The sequence below is a fragment of the Malus domestica genome, chromosome 17, assembly GCF_042453785.1.
Source record: "Malus domestica chromosome 17, GDT2T_hap1".
Taxonomy (NCBI): Eukaryota; Viridiplantae; Streptophyta; class Magnoliopsida; order Rosales; family Rosaceae; genus Malus; species Malus domestica.
Genome location: NC_091677.1, coordinates 31,676,321 through 31,693,470, shown reverse-complemented (window position 1 = coordinate 31,693,470; position 17,150 = coordinate 31,676,321).

Genomic DNA, 17,150 nt, shown 5'->3' with positions numbered 1-17,150 from the left:
TATGTAATACGTTTTCCGAAAACCCTAGCATGCCATAAAACCTTCATAAAACATACAACATATATAGTGTGCTAAGTAGTGGTATCATAGTTGCTCGTAATACTAACATCTCCCGGCCCGAAGCCAATAAATAAGTATCTTTGCCCGTAGGCAAAACAATGACCACTAGATAAGCACAAAAACATTGAATATACTCTTTCCAACGTAAATCCATATATCTCAAAAAACATCTTTATAGCATATAGTCATCCATCATATATACTACAAAGAAGTGTAAAAACATGTTCATAAATAGTATATAGTCATCCATCATATATACTATAAAGAACATAAATTCGATATAAAGAACATAAATTCAATAAAGTATGGTATTCCAAAATATTCTCAATAAATCATGATAAGCATAAAGTGTAAATCTAATTTACTCATAAAACAATTTACAAAACGTAATCATTAAATCATACTTTTCATGTATGCATTTCTAATATTAAAACATGCATTTTGAAGGGGTGCACTCACAGATACTTTGCCGTCGAAAAGCCATGCTATTAGTGAAGACAAAAACGCCACAATTAATTGCACCTAAGCACACAAAGGGTCCAATTAATAAAACTACACTCAAATGATTGAATTTGGTGCTTGATAGGAGCATATTTATGCGACTTAGTTAGCTTGTTCTTGTGCATTTATATTGTTATTTCTTAGTCAATTATGTATTTTAAGCTGTTTTCGTGTGTTTGTAGGTTCAAATAACAAAGTTAGCAACAAAGTGCTATTTGGAGCATTTTGGAGCATTTTTGGGCCAAGATTGGATAGTGCAAGCATGGAGACATGAGGATGGACATTTTTGAAGATTTGAAGGCTAGAAATCAGCATGTGTGTGTGCAAGTGTGTTGACCTACAACTCCAAACATCCATCCACTACACCCATTACATCCACTCATTACCAAACATCCATCCACTACACCCATTACATCCACTCATTACCAAACATCCACTCACTACACCCATTACATCCACTCATTACCAAACATTCATCCACTAAACCCATTACATCCACTCATTACCAAACACTCACCCACTACACCCATTACATCCACTCATTACCACAACATACACCACTACCACCTTAATTAGATGGTGGTCCTCTCCCTAGCCTATAAATACATCCACCCTTCACCATAACAAGGGGGAGGAGAAAAGATCCATCAAAAGACACTACATTCACATCTCACAACTCCACTCCATACACTTACACTTTCATTCCTTGGCCAAGAGAACACAATCCACCCATCCACCCTTCACCATAACTCACCTATATCCATCCACCACCATAATTTACCACTCATCCATCAAACCACACCTTGTGCCACAACAAAGAGAAGAAGGAGGACCCTTGGACGTGCTTGCCATTCAAGTTGGATTGTTGGAGCGTTTTTAGGTGTTTCATTCTTTTGTTTTCAATGTCTAAATTTGTTTATCTTTGCTTTGTGAGTATGAGGAAATAAACCCCCCTTAGCTAGGGGGAATTCGAAACCATGTTCATGCTTGCAATATGATTTGATTACCTTCAGTTGTGATTTCATAAGTTGTGAATTCAATTTGTTTAACTGCTTGATTGATAACTTATTCGTGTATGTTTATTAAGAGTGCACACTTAGTTTGCATGCATGAATATGATGCTAGAGTATAAGGGAGTTTCACCTAATAGTTATAAACTTATATTCACAAGTAGTGGAGGTCGCTTATAAACGATCGCGTTAAATAAATTCTTGGTAGGAGTTTCATGCTCATCATAGTAACGAGTGCCTCGTCAATACTTATAGTTTTCATAATGCTTAATCATCTTTGATTGTATCTTTATTGTGCTGTTCACGTAAAGAACTTTTGAAGAATGCTTGAATTGTTGTATGCGTTTTCCCATCCAATTCAAAAACTTAAGGAGAACTTGAAGGTTAATTTAAGTGAACTTAATTAACCTGCGGTGTTGAGTTTCATGATTGATCGAAAGAACAACTGAAAATTGGTTTATGTGCAAGTATGTCATGTGTGGAGAAGAACCTCCTAGCTAGCCTTCCATCCATTCAATTTACTCAAATTCGTGCAAATTTCATTAGTTCTTTAATTTACTTGTTTTGTTTTCAAATTCGTCAAAACCAAAACCCCCTTTACTTTAAAGTGTTTTATTAGTCAAAATCTGTTTGGTTTATGTTTTTAGGTGTCCCAAAAGTGTGTTAGAGTCCAAATCTACCCAGTTTGTGTTTTTAGGCAGATTTGAGCGTTTTTAGCTTGTTTTGAGTCCTTTGAGTTTGTTTTAAGTTCTTTGAGTCTAGTTTAGTGTTTTTAACTTTGTTTATATGTTTTTAAGTCAGTTTAGAGGTTTTAGCAAGCCCTCCTAATCCCCGGTTTAGAACGATCCCTACTTTCATTTATACTACAAGTTGACAACAAGAGAGTTTAATTTGTGTGTTAAGTTAATTTTCGCATCAAATTTTTGGCGCCGTTGCCGGGGATTAGCAACTTTGCTAATCCCCCGTTGTTTCTTTTTCATGTCTTTTGTTTTAGTTACTGATTTTGTTTCTATTTGTGTCTTTTATTTTTACTTATAGTATTTGATTTAGTTTTGTTTCCTTGATTTCAGGTACTAGAGAAGTAAGACATGGATTTTGCTACCATTCAAGCTCAATTGGCGAAACTTACTTCTTAATTGTCACAATATGCCGAAGGGACCACAATGCAAAGTGTCCCTACATATGGTGTGTCCTATGGGCAAGGATATCCAACTCATCAATGTTCTCAATTCGCTGTGAATGAAGATGCTTTGTGTTATCAAGGCCATAACCAATCATGGGACAACATGTTTTCCAACGCTTACAATTCGGATTGGAGAGATTATTCAGATTACATGTGGGGAGAACCCCCAACAATTCCAACAAGATGGGTATTGGCAGCAAGAAGAGGAGTTCTATTCAAAACCTATGCAACCACTACAACAATCTATCCAATTCAATTCAGGTACGTCTTTGGATAATGATATGTTTAATAAGTTACTCACCTCTTTGAACCAGGAAGTTGAAAATGGAAACAAAGAGATGCAAAATCAAGCCAAGAAGATGGGTGAATTGGAGAAGCAAAGTGGGCAGATTATGGGGTTCATGGCACAAATTCAAGAGTAATGTGAACTCTCCAACTCAACTATTGAAAATTTGAAAGAAGATTTTGAAATCCATGATGCTATCACTTTGGGAAGTGCTATGGAGGTTGGAGGTGAACCCAAGACATCCAAACCAAGCCAAAACATGGATGAACAACTGCTGCTCGAAGAAAAGGAGAATAACAAGGCCATGGCAAGGGAAGAACCACCCTTGCCGCAGCCCCATATGCCCTCTATGCCTTCCATTACAACCAAGGTAAGCCTAAATTCAATTTGTCCTGACCCCGTTTCACCAAATGTCCTTATTCCTTGCAGGATCATGCAATCCAAGGAAGAAGCGGGTGAGAAAGGCATCTTTGAAACCTTTCCAAAGAATCAAAAGCAAGAAGTGGATGATGAATGTCTAGAATTCATCAAAGAAGATACATTTGAGACAAAAATTCCCAAAGAAGTTGGATTTTATGACACGGGACAAGTCATAACTCTCAAAACACCAAATCTGGCCAAGTCCCATATCCCTGCAACCTTCAAAGATGTGGTGTTCATAATTGAGTTTGTGTTGGAGCAAGCAAGTAAGCCATCTTCTCCAACTTCAATTTTATTATATACTAACTTGCTGATTTTGATGATTCAGGCACCTACACTAGAATTTAAACCATTGCCGGATCATGTCAAGTATCACCGTCCATTTAAGGATCAATTCCATGCTATGGGCCCTATCCAAGTTTAGAAGGAAGTTTCGTCCGACTGGAAGACGTTAAAGCAAACGCTTCTTGGGAGGCAACCCATGTATTCAAATAAGGAAGATTTTTGAATTGCTCCACAATCAGTTTTACGTTTCTAAAAACCTTCCCTTTTCTGTAGTTTTATTTTGCCATGATTGTCATTTTTATTTGTTGCTTGTTTAATTGTTTTTGGTGTGGGTTTATTTTTGAAACGTTGACAGTTATGCAAGGTATTTTTACATTCATAAAAAAGAAAGGAACATTAAGCAGATAAATACAAGAGGGAGCCTTCACAAAGGCTGCTTAGGAGAAGTCTCAGTAGTCGACGGAGCCCCATAAGGAGGAGGCATCGGAGGTTGATCATTTGGAGCTTCATTACACGGTACAGCCCCAGAAGACGAAGGCAAATGTTGTTGGAACAAACCCACAAACCTCTTATGATCAAGTAAAATCTGACCATCAGATTCCTGCATATGGTCAATCTTCCTCTTCATGTTTGTAGCATAGTTATGTGCGAGCCTATGCAACTGTTTATTCTCATGCTTAAGCCCTCTAATCTCCTGCTTGAGACTCATCACTTTAGCCGCCAATGATTCAACTTGACGGGTTCAGGCAAATAGGCTTTGGGCCATATTAGACACGGAACCTGCGCATTGCACACTGAGAGCCAGAGAATCCTTAATAGCCAACTCATCAGACTGTTTGGCAAGTAGTTTGTTATCTTTGGGAGTGACAAGGTTCATGGCCACCACCATAGCTGTCATATCATTCTTCATCACCGAATCCTAACGGTAAGGGGACCAGTAGGGGATATGAAGGATGGGCACCATATGTTGTCTGGAGAAGGCGGGATTGCCTCTTCATCAAGGTTTAAGTCAAAACGACGGTTGGAGGGGCCAGACATTTTCAAAGGTGTTAAAGAAAAAAGAGGTCGGACAAGTCAAAATCGTAGAAGTGCAAGAATGGAGTTTCTACAGGCAGAAATTCAAGTATGCTTTGAACGTCCTGCGTACCTCTATAAAAATCTGTTGGAAATGTGCCCTAAAACCAATCATATGATGATACTTTACGGACATTTCACATGTTAAACTAATCTAGTTTAATATCAAGGGCAAAGATTATTGTTTTAAGCCATCTCATATAAATGTTATATGCTTAAACGATAAGTCCAGGGAATATGTAATTAGGAGAATGTGATTTAAACAAGTTAGATTAATGAGACCATTCTCTTTCGTATACATATCCTAAACGTTCCTGATCATAGGATTGCTAATTGGGCATTGACAGTCCGTTAAGATCAGTACATGCTATGTCTTCTCTTAGTGAGAGTGACTAGTCTCGAGTCATTGGTGTGATTGACACCAAGACAAGCATGTAGGTGCTCAATAGCGAATGAGTCCACTGAACACGATCAACGAGGAGTTCTCATACTCATGTCACATGAGAACTCATGGTTGTGATAATGCAAAGTAGTCATTTGACCTGAGGCATCATAGTTGTCTTGTGGTTAAGTCCTTGATCTTTGATTATGTTAAAGTCACTCCATTTGAGGGTGTCCACGACATAGTTGGGGTTAAGCCACTTAGCCATGGAGGCGAGTGAATGTGCAACAAGGGATCTCTAACCTTTAAACCATTTGGGGAGAATACTCTATGATATGATTAAGAATCTCTGGCCAGAGTATGAATGAGATTTAGGAAGTCGTTCCAAATTACATTCAAGGTAATCATATAAGCACACGAATCACATTGGATAGTAGACATGAATAAACTATCAAATCAAACAATGTGGTCAAGAGTATTGTATTAGAGAAAGACCGTATTGCATTTGTAATCCTAAACTGAATAGGTTCTCCACCTCTTCTGATTAGCTTGGGTAACCATGATATGCTGCTAGGTGTCACTCATGGTTTGTGGAAGCCCTAATGGATCGTACACCGTGTAAGGTGGAGATTGAAGAAACAATGGAGATGAGTAAGAATAATTAAATGGTTTAATTATTTATGGCAAGGATTAATTAATATGTTAATTAATCAAACGAATAAGTTCGTTGAAGACCTCGGGATAGTTTTGGACCTTAAGGCCCAATGGGTTACGAACGTCAAAGCCCATGGACTTAAGTTGTATGACAACTTAATGAATAAAGATTCACAAGGGCCCAAAAGCCCAAATCCCTCAATTGGCCAGCCATGTTAAAAGAATGGCTTTTTGGTTCTTTAGGTCATTTATTTGAAGGGACTATATAAAGGACTTTATAGCCTAAATTCATTAAGGTTTTCTTTTGGAGAAAATTGGAGAGAACATGTCTCTCCCTTTCTCTCTAAAGAGGTCGGCCTCCTTGGAGGGTGTAGCTAGCAATCCTACTACTCCAAGGTCACTCATTTTTTCTCCAATCTAACCTTGGTGAAGAGACTTAGAGGTTCTCAATTTTGGGAACTTGGAGAAACCTATTCTTCCATCCAAATCCATGGATCTAAGAAGCAAGAAATGAAGGCCCTATCTCTTGGGTGATTATCCTTTGCTTATGCAAAGAGGAATCAACAAAGGTATAAATTTCTCAACTCACTTTGTTTTGAGTTGAGTCTTGGTTCACCAATCTACTAGGCTTTGAATTTCATGGTTAATGTTTTGTTTTTAAGTGCATACAAGCATGATTCCACCTTTTAATAGTTAATTGCATGCTATAGATGTTGCTTAAATGAACATGTTTTTCACAAAATTTCCTTCAAGTGGTATTGATAGGAGCATATTTATGCGCCTTAGTTTAGCTCGTTCTTGTACTTTTATAGTGTTTTTGCTTAGTAAAGTAGTCTTTTAAGCTAGTTTTATGTGTTTTCAGGTTCTAAGGGCAAAGTATGCAAAAGGATGCATTTTGGAGCCTTTTGGAACAAAGTTGAGCTTGGAATGAATGTCATATGCTTGGAGCCAAGAGGATGGACGAAATTGAAGATTTGAAGATGATGTTTCCTACTTGAACAAGGTTTCCTAGTCAAAGTAGGAAAGCGCCTAAGTGAAGATGGAATCCTAGTTGAATTAGGATTCCTAGTCAAAATGGGTTTCCTAGTTGAATTAGGATTCCTTGAAGATGAAGATTCCTACTCAAACAAGGTTTCCTACTTGAAGTAGGAAAGTTAAATCCAAATGGCATCAAGTTTCAGCAACAAAGAAGTTTTCCAAATCCAAGAAGGAGAAGAATTCCAAGTCAAGGGAGGATTGAGACATGTTTTCCTAATGCTAGAAGGACTCCAAAGTGTTGTAGGACACAAATGAGAAGTTTCTAGAAAGTTTACATCCTTGCCGTGGATTTCATGCAATTCCTATCAGTTTTGGGGCTTTCTAGAAGCCCTCTCCTTAAATCCCTACATTGGTGCCGCACCCTAGCTTCTAGATGCCTAGTTCCTTGCCTTGCAAGGCATTCTAGAAACCTTATCACCTTATCCTATCCCTGCCGCACCTAGGACCCCTTTTCCCTTGCAAAATCTGATTGTTTAGACCTATTTCCTTGTGGATTTGGGTTATCCAAGTCCATATCTGATTACCCTAGGGTTTTAAGTGCCTATATATACTCCTATTAACCCCTAAATCAGATCACCACTCACCACAATTCACAAATCACTCCAGAAATTCGTCCAAACTCTCTCCACACCTTTGCCGCACCATTCCCTTCCCCTAAACACTACTACATCCCTCCATAGCCATGCATCCATACCCCTAAGGCTCTAAACCTGTCCCTAGACCCTTGCCGCACCAAGGAGGAGGAGAAGGAAGCTCGGAAGTTCATGCAATTCAAGTTCGTGTCGCTGGAATTTCTAGGTGTTTCTTTTCCTTTGATTTCAATGTTTAAATTCAATTCTCTTTGTTTTGTGCGTATGAGGAACTAAACCCCCCCTTGGCTTGGGGGGGATTCGAAATACATGTTTATGCTTGCGTTATGATTTGATTACTTCTAATTGCGTTTCATAAGTTGTGAATTCAATTTACTTATCTATGTGGATTACATTGATTTGTGTGTGTTGGTTGAGAGTGCACGCTTAATTATCATGCATAAATTGAATGCTAGGATATAAGGAAATTTCACCTAATCGTTATGGAATTATATTCACAAGTAGTAAAGGTTGATGATCTCAATCGCGTTAAGTAAATTCTTGGCATAAGTTTCATGCAATCATAGTAACAAGTGCTTCGTCAATGCTTATGGTTTTCATAGAACTTAATGATTCTTGCTTGTATCTCTATTATGCAATCATGTAGGGGACTTGTGGGGAATGTTTTGGGTTGTCGTATGCAATCATCCAATTCAATAACGTTAGGAAAATCTGAAGGTTAATTTAAGCGGACCTAATTAACTTGGGGCATTGAGAATTCATGGTTTATTGAAAAGCAATTGGAAATTTCGTATGCAAGTATAACATGTGTGGAGATGAACCCCTTAGCTAGCCTTCCATTCACCCATTTAAATCAAATTCGTTTTTATAATCTGTTCTAATTTACAAAGTTTGTTTTGTTTTTAAATTCGGCCAAAACCAATCCCCCTTTGTTTTAAAGTGTCAAATTAGTTAGTAAGTGTTTTACTTTGTGTTTTTAAGTGTTTTGATTCAAGTTAAAACCCAAATTCGTCCAATTTGGTGCTTAGTGTCCAAAACTGCCCAGATTGTGTTTTTAAGGCAGTTTTGAGTGTTTTGGTGCTGTTTTGAGTCTTTTGGTTTGTTTTGGTGTTTTAAAGTTTAGTTTTGCATTCTTTGAGTCTATTTTAGTGTTTAAAACTTGTTTTTACGTTTTTGAGTCATGTCCAAGTGATTTTGCAATCCCTCCTAATCCCCGGTCTAGAACGATCCCTACTTACATACATTGCTACAATTGATAAAAAGAGGGTTTAATTTGAGTGCTAGTTAATTTACACATCAAATTTTGGCGCCGTTGCTGGGGATTAGCAACTTTGCTAATCCCTTGGATTGTTATTTTCGTTTTCTTATTAGATCAGATTCTTATGTTATTTTGTTTCTTGTTTTGGGTACTTGTTTATGACTCGGAGTTCTAATCCGGTTCACGAACATATTTTAGACTTTGACGACGATTTTGAGCGTGAGTTGAGACGAAAGAGGAAGAACCCGGAACCTAGTAAATCAAGTGCAAGTTCCAAGTCCGTTTCTGAATTTGAAGAGGAAGTGGAAGACATGGCAGTGGACAACCGAACGATCAAGGAGCTTTCCGCTTCGGGATTGGACAATGCCGCACCTCTATGTATTTAATACCCTAGGGCGGCTCCGGACAAAACTGCCGAGTTCGAATTGAAGTCAAGCTTGTTACATCACATTCCGAAGTACCATGGGCTGTCCATGGAAGATCCGAACAAGCACTTGAAGGAATTTGAAGTCGTTTGCTCAAGCATGACTCCGGTGAACGTGGATGAGAGCATCTTGAAGATGAAGACCTTTCCCTTTTCTCTCTTAGAGAAGGCGAAAGATTGGTTGTACGAATTGGCTCCCGGAACTGTCACATCATGGGAGAGCATGAAACGAGCTTTCTTGGAGAAGTTTTTTCCAACTTCTCGAGTTATTCTCCTACGAAAAAGGATAAGTGGAATTCAACAAGAAGAAGGTGAGTCTTTTCCTACATACTATGAACGTTTTAAATCTCTTGTTGCTTCTTGTCCACAGCATCAAATGAAAGAGGAGCTTCTTCTGCAATACTTCTACGAGGGACTTCTACCAATCGAACGACAAATGCTAGATGCCTCGGCGGGAGGAGCGTTGGTGGACAAGACCCCTACGGCAGCAAAGACTTTGATTGCCAATCGAGCGTTGAACGCTCAACAATACGAAGGTGTTGGACAAAGAGGCACCACACGGCAACACCAAGTGAATGAGGTAAGTGCCATAACCGAACTTCAAAATCAAATGGCTAACCTTACTACTTTGCTTTCTCAGGTTGTGGAAGGGCCAAAAGTTCAAAATGTAAGTGCGTGTGGCGTATGTTCCATGCAAGGACACCCTACGGACAAGTGCCCACAATTGATTGAGAATGGAGGGTGGGAGACCCTCAATGTCGTGGGTTTTGGCAACCAATACCAACCGAGGAATGACCCTTTTTCTAATACATACAATCCCGGTTGGCGTGATCATCCGAATTTCAAATGGCGAGACCCTCAACAAGGCCAACAACAAAGCACATTTAGGCAACAACCTCCGGGTTTCTATCAAAAGCCGTTTGCACCCACACAACCTACCCAAACCAATTCAGGTTCGTCCATTGATAATGATCAGATTTTTCAATTACTAACTTCTATGGCGCAAGGTATGCAAAATAGAGACAAAAGGATGGATGAGTTGGAGAAGCAAGTAGGACAAATTGCCGAGTTCATGGGGCAATTTCGTGAGCAAGGAAGGTTGCCTAGTTCAACGGTTGTCAATCCGAGGGGAGGAGTCGAAACTGCCAAGGCTATCACGCTAAGAAGTGGGAAAGAAGTAGGAAACGAGCCAAAACCATCCAAATCTGCCCTCAAGGAGAACGAGAAGCTGCAAATGGAAGAGGAGGAGCAAGCAAAAGCCACGGCAAGGATTGAGCAATCCTTGCCTCAACCACCCAGGCCATCCAATTTGGCCAATAAAGGTAAGGCAGGTACAATTCAAGTTAATTCTAATGTTATTCCTCCGGATGTACCCTTTCCTAGCAGATTTTTGCAAGCCAAGAACGAAGAAGAGGAACAAGACGTTCTTGAGACGTTTAGAAATGTGCATGTCAATATCCCTCTCCTCGATGCTATAAAGCAAATCCCGAAGTATGCCAAGTTTTTGAAGAAGCTTTGTACAACAAGGAAACGGATTCGGGAGAAAGAGGTGGTACACGTAAGTGAGAATGTATCTGCATTGTTGCAAAGAAAGTTACCACCTAAATGCAAAGATCCAGGTAGTTTCACTATCCCTTGTGTTATTGGCAATACGAGGTTTGATCATGCTATGTTAGATCTAGGTGCATCTATAAATGTCATGCCATATTCTGTTTATGCATCTATGAATCTAGGGAAGCTTAAAAATGATGGTGTTATTATTCAATTAGCCGATCGATCTAATGCATATCCCAAAGGAGTGTTGGAAGATGTTTTGGTGCAGGTAGACCATTTGATTTTTCCTGCAGATTTCTATGTGCTTGATATGGAGGACTCAACCCACTCTCCACCATCACCACTCTTACTTGGACGACCATTCATGAAAACTGCTCAAACCAAGATTGACGTGGCCAAGGGAGCAGTAACTATGGCATTTGGTGGTGATATGATTAACTTTAAGATTTCTGAATCGGTTGAGAATACTAATGATGTTCGTTCTTGTTGTGCTATTAATGTAATTGAAAATATAGGGCAGGAATATTCAACACTAGTCAAGAAGAATGTACCACAACCCACCATCGAGGAAGGAATTGGAGTGAACAACAAAGAGTGCACGGCTCCAACCTTGAAATCATCAAATCTGCCCGAGTGCAACCCTTGTGCATCTGTCCATAGTGCTACCACTTCTTTGCCGTACAAAGGTAAGCCACCTATTCCAAATTCGATTCCCATTTCAACTAATAGGTTGTTACCTTGTATGGTGCAGGTACCTAATCGAAGACAACGTGGTGGGAGAGTTCGTGTTGATTCAGAGAAGCAAAACATGACAATAAGAAAGGATCATTATCCCATCCCATTCAAGGACCCAAAGAATGAAGTATTTCGTAGGACAGGTTGTGGAAACACCCCTCCATGCCGTGGGGTTCCATAAACCTTCAATGGAGCATCGTCCGGCTGCAAGACGTTAAAGAAAGCGCTTCTTGGGAGGCAACCCACGCATTCAACAAAGGAAGACCTAGAGAGCACTCCAATTCCAGATTTGCGTTCCTAAACCCTTCTCTTTGTTGTTATTTCGTTTCTGCCATGTTAGGTTGTTTAGTTGCTGTTTTGTGTGTTTGTTTGTTATTTGTGTTAGTTTATGCTTGCAACATTGAGGACAATGTTTGATTTAAGTGTGGGGGGGTAACCAAAGTGTTTTGATACAAATTCGTAGGGTTTTATCACCCATAATTTCAAATGTTGTTTCTTGCTGTTTTTAAGCCTTTTTAAGCTGTTTTGGTGTGTTTTAATGTGTTTTGAGTCAAAAATCCGAAAATCCCATAAAAATTTGAAAAATTTGTTTTAAAAAACCCAAAAAGAGTCGTTTTTGTGTGTTTGTTTGTGTCTTAGGGTACCTTCCAACACAATGATGAGGATTCGGTTTGTAATTGCATGATGGTTAAAGAGAGTTATAAACATGGATAAAAGTTTGATTTACTCTTTGGTTTATGCTTGGTTGTGGTTATAACTTATGAATTCACATGTAATCATAAAGTAAAAATCCGTTTTTGTAACATGCTTGAAGGAAGTAACTCAAACTAACGCTACAACCTTGTGAGACTTGAGCCTAAACGTTTATTTGGAGAGTTAAAATCTGTGCATTCTTTGTTTTCTAAAGTCGTTGCATGATCTCATTATTCTTTGCTTGGTTGCTACTTAGAAGGCGTTTCATCACTTAGAACCAAACACTAGAACTCATGCCCATTTCATTCAAAACATGTCATTGATTTGCATAACACATATTCAAGATTAAGTTGTGTAGTGTCCACCATAGCCCAAAAGCCGTATATCCCTATTCCATTATGTTTTGTAGGTGTTAACCCCGTTGAGCCTCGTTTAGCCTATTTCCCTTGTTAACCACATTATCCTCACCTAGCCTAGATTAGGACCATCCACACCCTTGTTCTTAAAACATAGTAAAGCATAACGGAAGATGAATTCCTTTTGATCAATATGTGCGGGAAACAAGTGTGGGGGAAGGATTAATGATATAGGGATGTGCCAAAGTCTTGAATGAGGCACGGCAAAGAAGAGAAAAAATGAGAAAAGAAAGAAAAAAAAAAATCGTGAAAAATAGAAAGAAAAAAAGAAAAAATGTGAAAAACATGCAAAATAGTTGATGAGCATGTGAAAAAGAGTTCCAAAGTGTTGTTTGTTGAAGAAAGGGTCCAAAGAGTTGCATTCGGCCCTAATTGATTGTTTGAGTCTTCCCTTCTGTTTTGAATTTGATTTCGGCATGCTAAAGAGAATTCTAAGTTTCGATTTCCACACTTTGCCTACTATTGTTTTAAAGAACGTTTGTTTTCCATATCTGTTTTTGTTAGCCAATACCTTGAGCCCCGTTACAACCCTTGACTTTAATCTTGAGTGTTGTGTGTTTCAATTTGTGGAGTTTGAAATTGGTTTGAGCATATGGTGTCATTGGTTCTCGCATCTAAGTAGTAGCATTCCATTCATGAGATCATATTTATAAACATGTTATTAACTCCGGAAATTGCTTTCTTTGTTATACATATATGTGAGCATTCGTTTTTATTTTTACATCAATCTTCTCACATATAACTAGTGTAGGGTGTGTAGTTAGACAATCTGAGTGAAAATAGAGTGCATATCTAGTAAGGAATTGAGGGATTCTCTAAGGCATGTTACTACATTCAAAACATTATTTTAGTTGGTTAAATGTGAACTAGTAAGTAGTGACTATGATTAAGTATGGGCTTGAGTGTAAAGATGGCTAAAATCTGTGGGAATGATGATTTTTAACATGTCATGTGCATTGGAAATCCCTGAGGCGATTGTTGGAAGGTTTAGGTTGTTTTACTTGTTTTATTTCGTTTTGTTCTTTTGTTTCGTTTTGTTTTGCTCGAGGACTAGCAAAAGCTAAGTGTGGGGGAATTTGATAGGAGCATATTTATGCGCCTTAGTTTAGCTCGTTCTTGTACTTTTATAGTGTTTTTGCTTAGTAAAGTAGTCTTTTAAGCTAGTTTTATGTGTTTTCAGGTTCTAAGGGCAAAGTATGCAAAATGATGCATTTTGGAGCCTTTTGGAGCAAAGTTGAGCTTGGAATGAATGTCATATGCTTGGAGCCAAGAGGATGGACGAAATTGAAGATTTGAAGATGATGTTTCCTACTTGAACAAGGTTTCCTAGTCAAAGTAGGAAAGCGCCTAAGTGAAGATGGAATCCTAGTTGAATTAGGATTCCTAGTCAAAATGGGTTTCCTAGTTGAATTAGGATTCCTTGAAGATGAAGATTCCTACTCAAACAAGGTTTCCTACTTGAAGTAGGAAAGTTAAATCCAAATGGCATCAAGTTTCAGCAACAAAGAAGTTTTCCAAATCCAAGAAGGAGAAGAATTCCAAGTCAAGGGAGGATTGAGACATGTTTTCCTAATGCTAGAAGGACTCCAAAGTGTTGTAGGACACAAATGAGAAGTTTCTAGAAAGTTTACATCCTTGCCGTGGATTTCATGCAATTCCTATCAGTTTTGGGGCTTTCTAGAAGCCCTCTCCTTAAATCCCTACATTGGTGCCGCACCCTAGCTTCTAGATGCCTAGTTCCTTGCCTTGCAAGGCATTCTAGAAACCTTATCACCTTATCCTATCCCTGCCGCACCTAGGACCCCTTTTCCCTTGCAAAATCTGATTGTTTAGACCTATTTCCTTGTGGATTTGGGTTATCCAAGTCCATATCTGATTACCCTAGGGTTTTAAGTGCCTATATATACTCCTATTAACCCCTAAATCAGATCACCACTCACCACAATTCACAAATCACTCCAGAAATTCGTCCAAACTCTCTCCACACCTTTGCCGCACCATTCCCTTCCCCTAAACACTACTACATCCCTCCATAGCCATGCATCCATACCCCTAAGGCTCTAAACCTGTCCCTAGACCCTTGCCGCACCAAGGAGGAGGAGAAGGAAGCTCGGAAGTTCATGCAATTCAAGTTCGTGTCGCTGGAATTTCTAGGTGTTTCTTTTCCTTTGATTTCAATGTTTAAATTCAATTCTCTTTGTTTTGTGCGTATGAGGAACTAAACCCCCCCTTGGCTAGGGGGGGATTCGAAATACATGTTTATGCTTGCGTTATGATTTGATTACTTCTAATTGCGTTTCATAAGTTGTGAATTCAATTTACTTATCTATGTGGATTACATTGATTTGTGTGTGTTGGTTGAGAGTGCACGCTTAATTATCATGCATAAATTGAATGCTAGGATATAAGGAAATTTCACCTAATCGTTATGGAATTATATTCACAAGTAGTAAAGGTTGATGATCTCAATCGCATTAAGTAAATTCTTGGCATAAGTTTCATGCAATCATAGTAACAAGTGCTTCGTCAATGCTTATGGTTTTCATAGAACTTAATGATTCTTGCTTGTATCTCTATTATGCAATCATGTAGGGGACTTGTGGGGAATGTTTTGGGTTGTCGTATGCAATCATCCAATTCAATAACGTTAGGAAAATCTGAAGGTTAATTTAAGCGGACCTAATTAACTTGGGGCATTGAGAATTCATGGTTTATTGAAAAGCAATTGGAAATCGTTTCGTATGCAAGTATAACATGTGTGGAGATGAACCCCTTAGCTAGCCTTCCATTCACCCATTTAAATCAAATTCGTTTTTATAATCTGTTCTAATTTACAAAGTTTGTTTTGTTTTTAAATTCGGCCAAAACCAATCCCCCTTTGTTTTAAAGTGTCAAATTAGTTAGTAAGTGTTTTACTTTGTGTTTTTAAGTGTTTTGATTCAAGTTAAAACCCAAATTCGTCCAATTTGGTGCTTAGTGTCCAAAACTGCCCAGATTGTGTTTTTAAGGCAGTTTTGAGTGTTTTGGTGCTGTTTTGAGTCTTTTGGTTTGTTTTGGTGTTTTAAAGTTTAGTTTTGCATTCTTTGAGTCTATTTTAGTGTTTAAAACTTGTTTTTACGTTTTTGAGTCATGTCCAAGTGATTTTGCAATCCTTCCTAATCCCTGGTCTAGAACGATCCCTACTTACATACATTGCTACAATTGATAAAAAGAGGGTTTAATTTGAGTGCTAGTTAATTTACACATCAGGTATCAGAGCCTAGGTCTAGTAGTTGGTGAATCCTTTTGGGTTTTGTAGTTCATAGTTTTGATTTAAAAGTTGTAATATGTTACAAGCTTTATTCTTGTTTCTTTGAATGTAAATTTTGTTAGAAAATTTGCCATCTCAAATGTTGTAGATGTAGTTCATATGAGCATGAATATTGGAGCTAAAATTTGGTGCCAAGTTTTTGGGGATTTTCGGCCAAATCCAAAGGGTGATTTTTTGGGTTCTTGTTTGACTTGTTAAAAGTGTTTTCAAGTAACTTTTTGGAACCCCTATGTACCCTAGTTTGGTTATATGTTATTTCCCTTAAGTTTGAGTGTTTTTGGGATGTCTTTGGATGAAAAATGTTCATGAAGCTTTTATGGGTTTTTCATGAATGTTCTTCATTGTTCTTGACATTTTAGTCAAGAACAAAAAGTTTGGTGTTTTGATTCAAAGTTTTGGTTGATTTCATAAAGTCTTTGTTTTGTGTTGGTTGATGTGAATTTTCTATCAACAAAACATTTATTTTGAAAGGTGATAGAAATGGTGATGGGTGTGTAAGAAGTACTTCTCTTACACATACTTCTTACACACCACTTGCATCTTACACACCACTTGCATGGTTTTATGATTCACACGAACCAAATTCCACTTGCAAGGCTTTATGACATTGTTGAAAAATTTCCAAATTTTTGTGGACTTATCTCTTCTCTATTTTCTCCCTAAAACCGGCCACCCTATTAAAATAGGGTATTTTTTGGGCTTTTATGCAATTACATAAAGTTTTGATACTTTTGTGTATTTGTATTTTGACCCGAAAGTTTACGTTTTGACGTTAAGGCCTAAAAACGCTAAAGGACAAATTGGTTTGTGTTGTAAAATCGACTGTGGGTGCAGTGGAATAAATGAAACAAGACACAAAATTTATGAGGTTCCTTTACAGTTAGTGTGACTGGAGTACGTCCTCGGGGCAGCAGTGGTGCTTTCATTATAATTTGGAATAATAGGAGTACAAAGATAACTCTCTTTAATCTCCCCCTTATTTTCCTCTTCTTCCTCTTCTTTCCTCTCTCTCTCTCACTCTTCTCTCTTCCTCTTCCGTAAGTTACTCACCTCTTCTTCTCTTCTTCAAATATATAAACAAAAGAAAGCACTATTCACTTTACAACTTTTCCACAAATGAATAGTGAAAATACTGTGCATAAATAGTAACAAACTATTCATGTGGGCCATCCACATATTATTCACAACACTCCCCCTTGGATGGCCACAAGTCTTCGATTGACTCTGTAAAATCTTGATCTGTTTTGAATGCTCCCTCTGATGAGTATCTCCCCCTG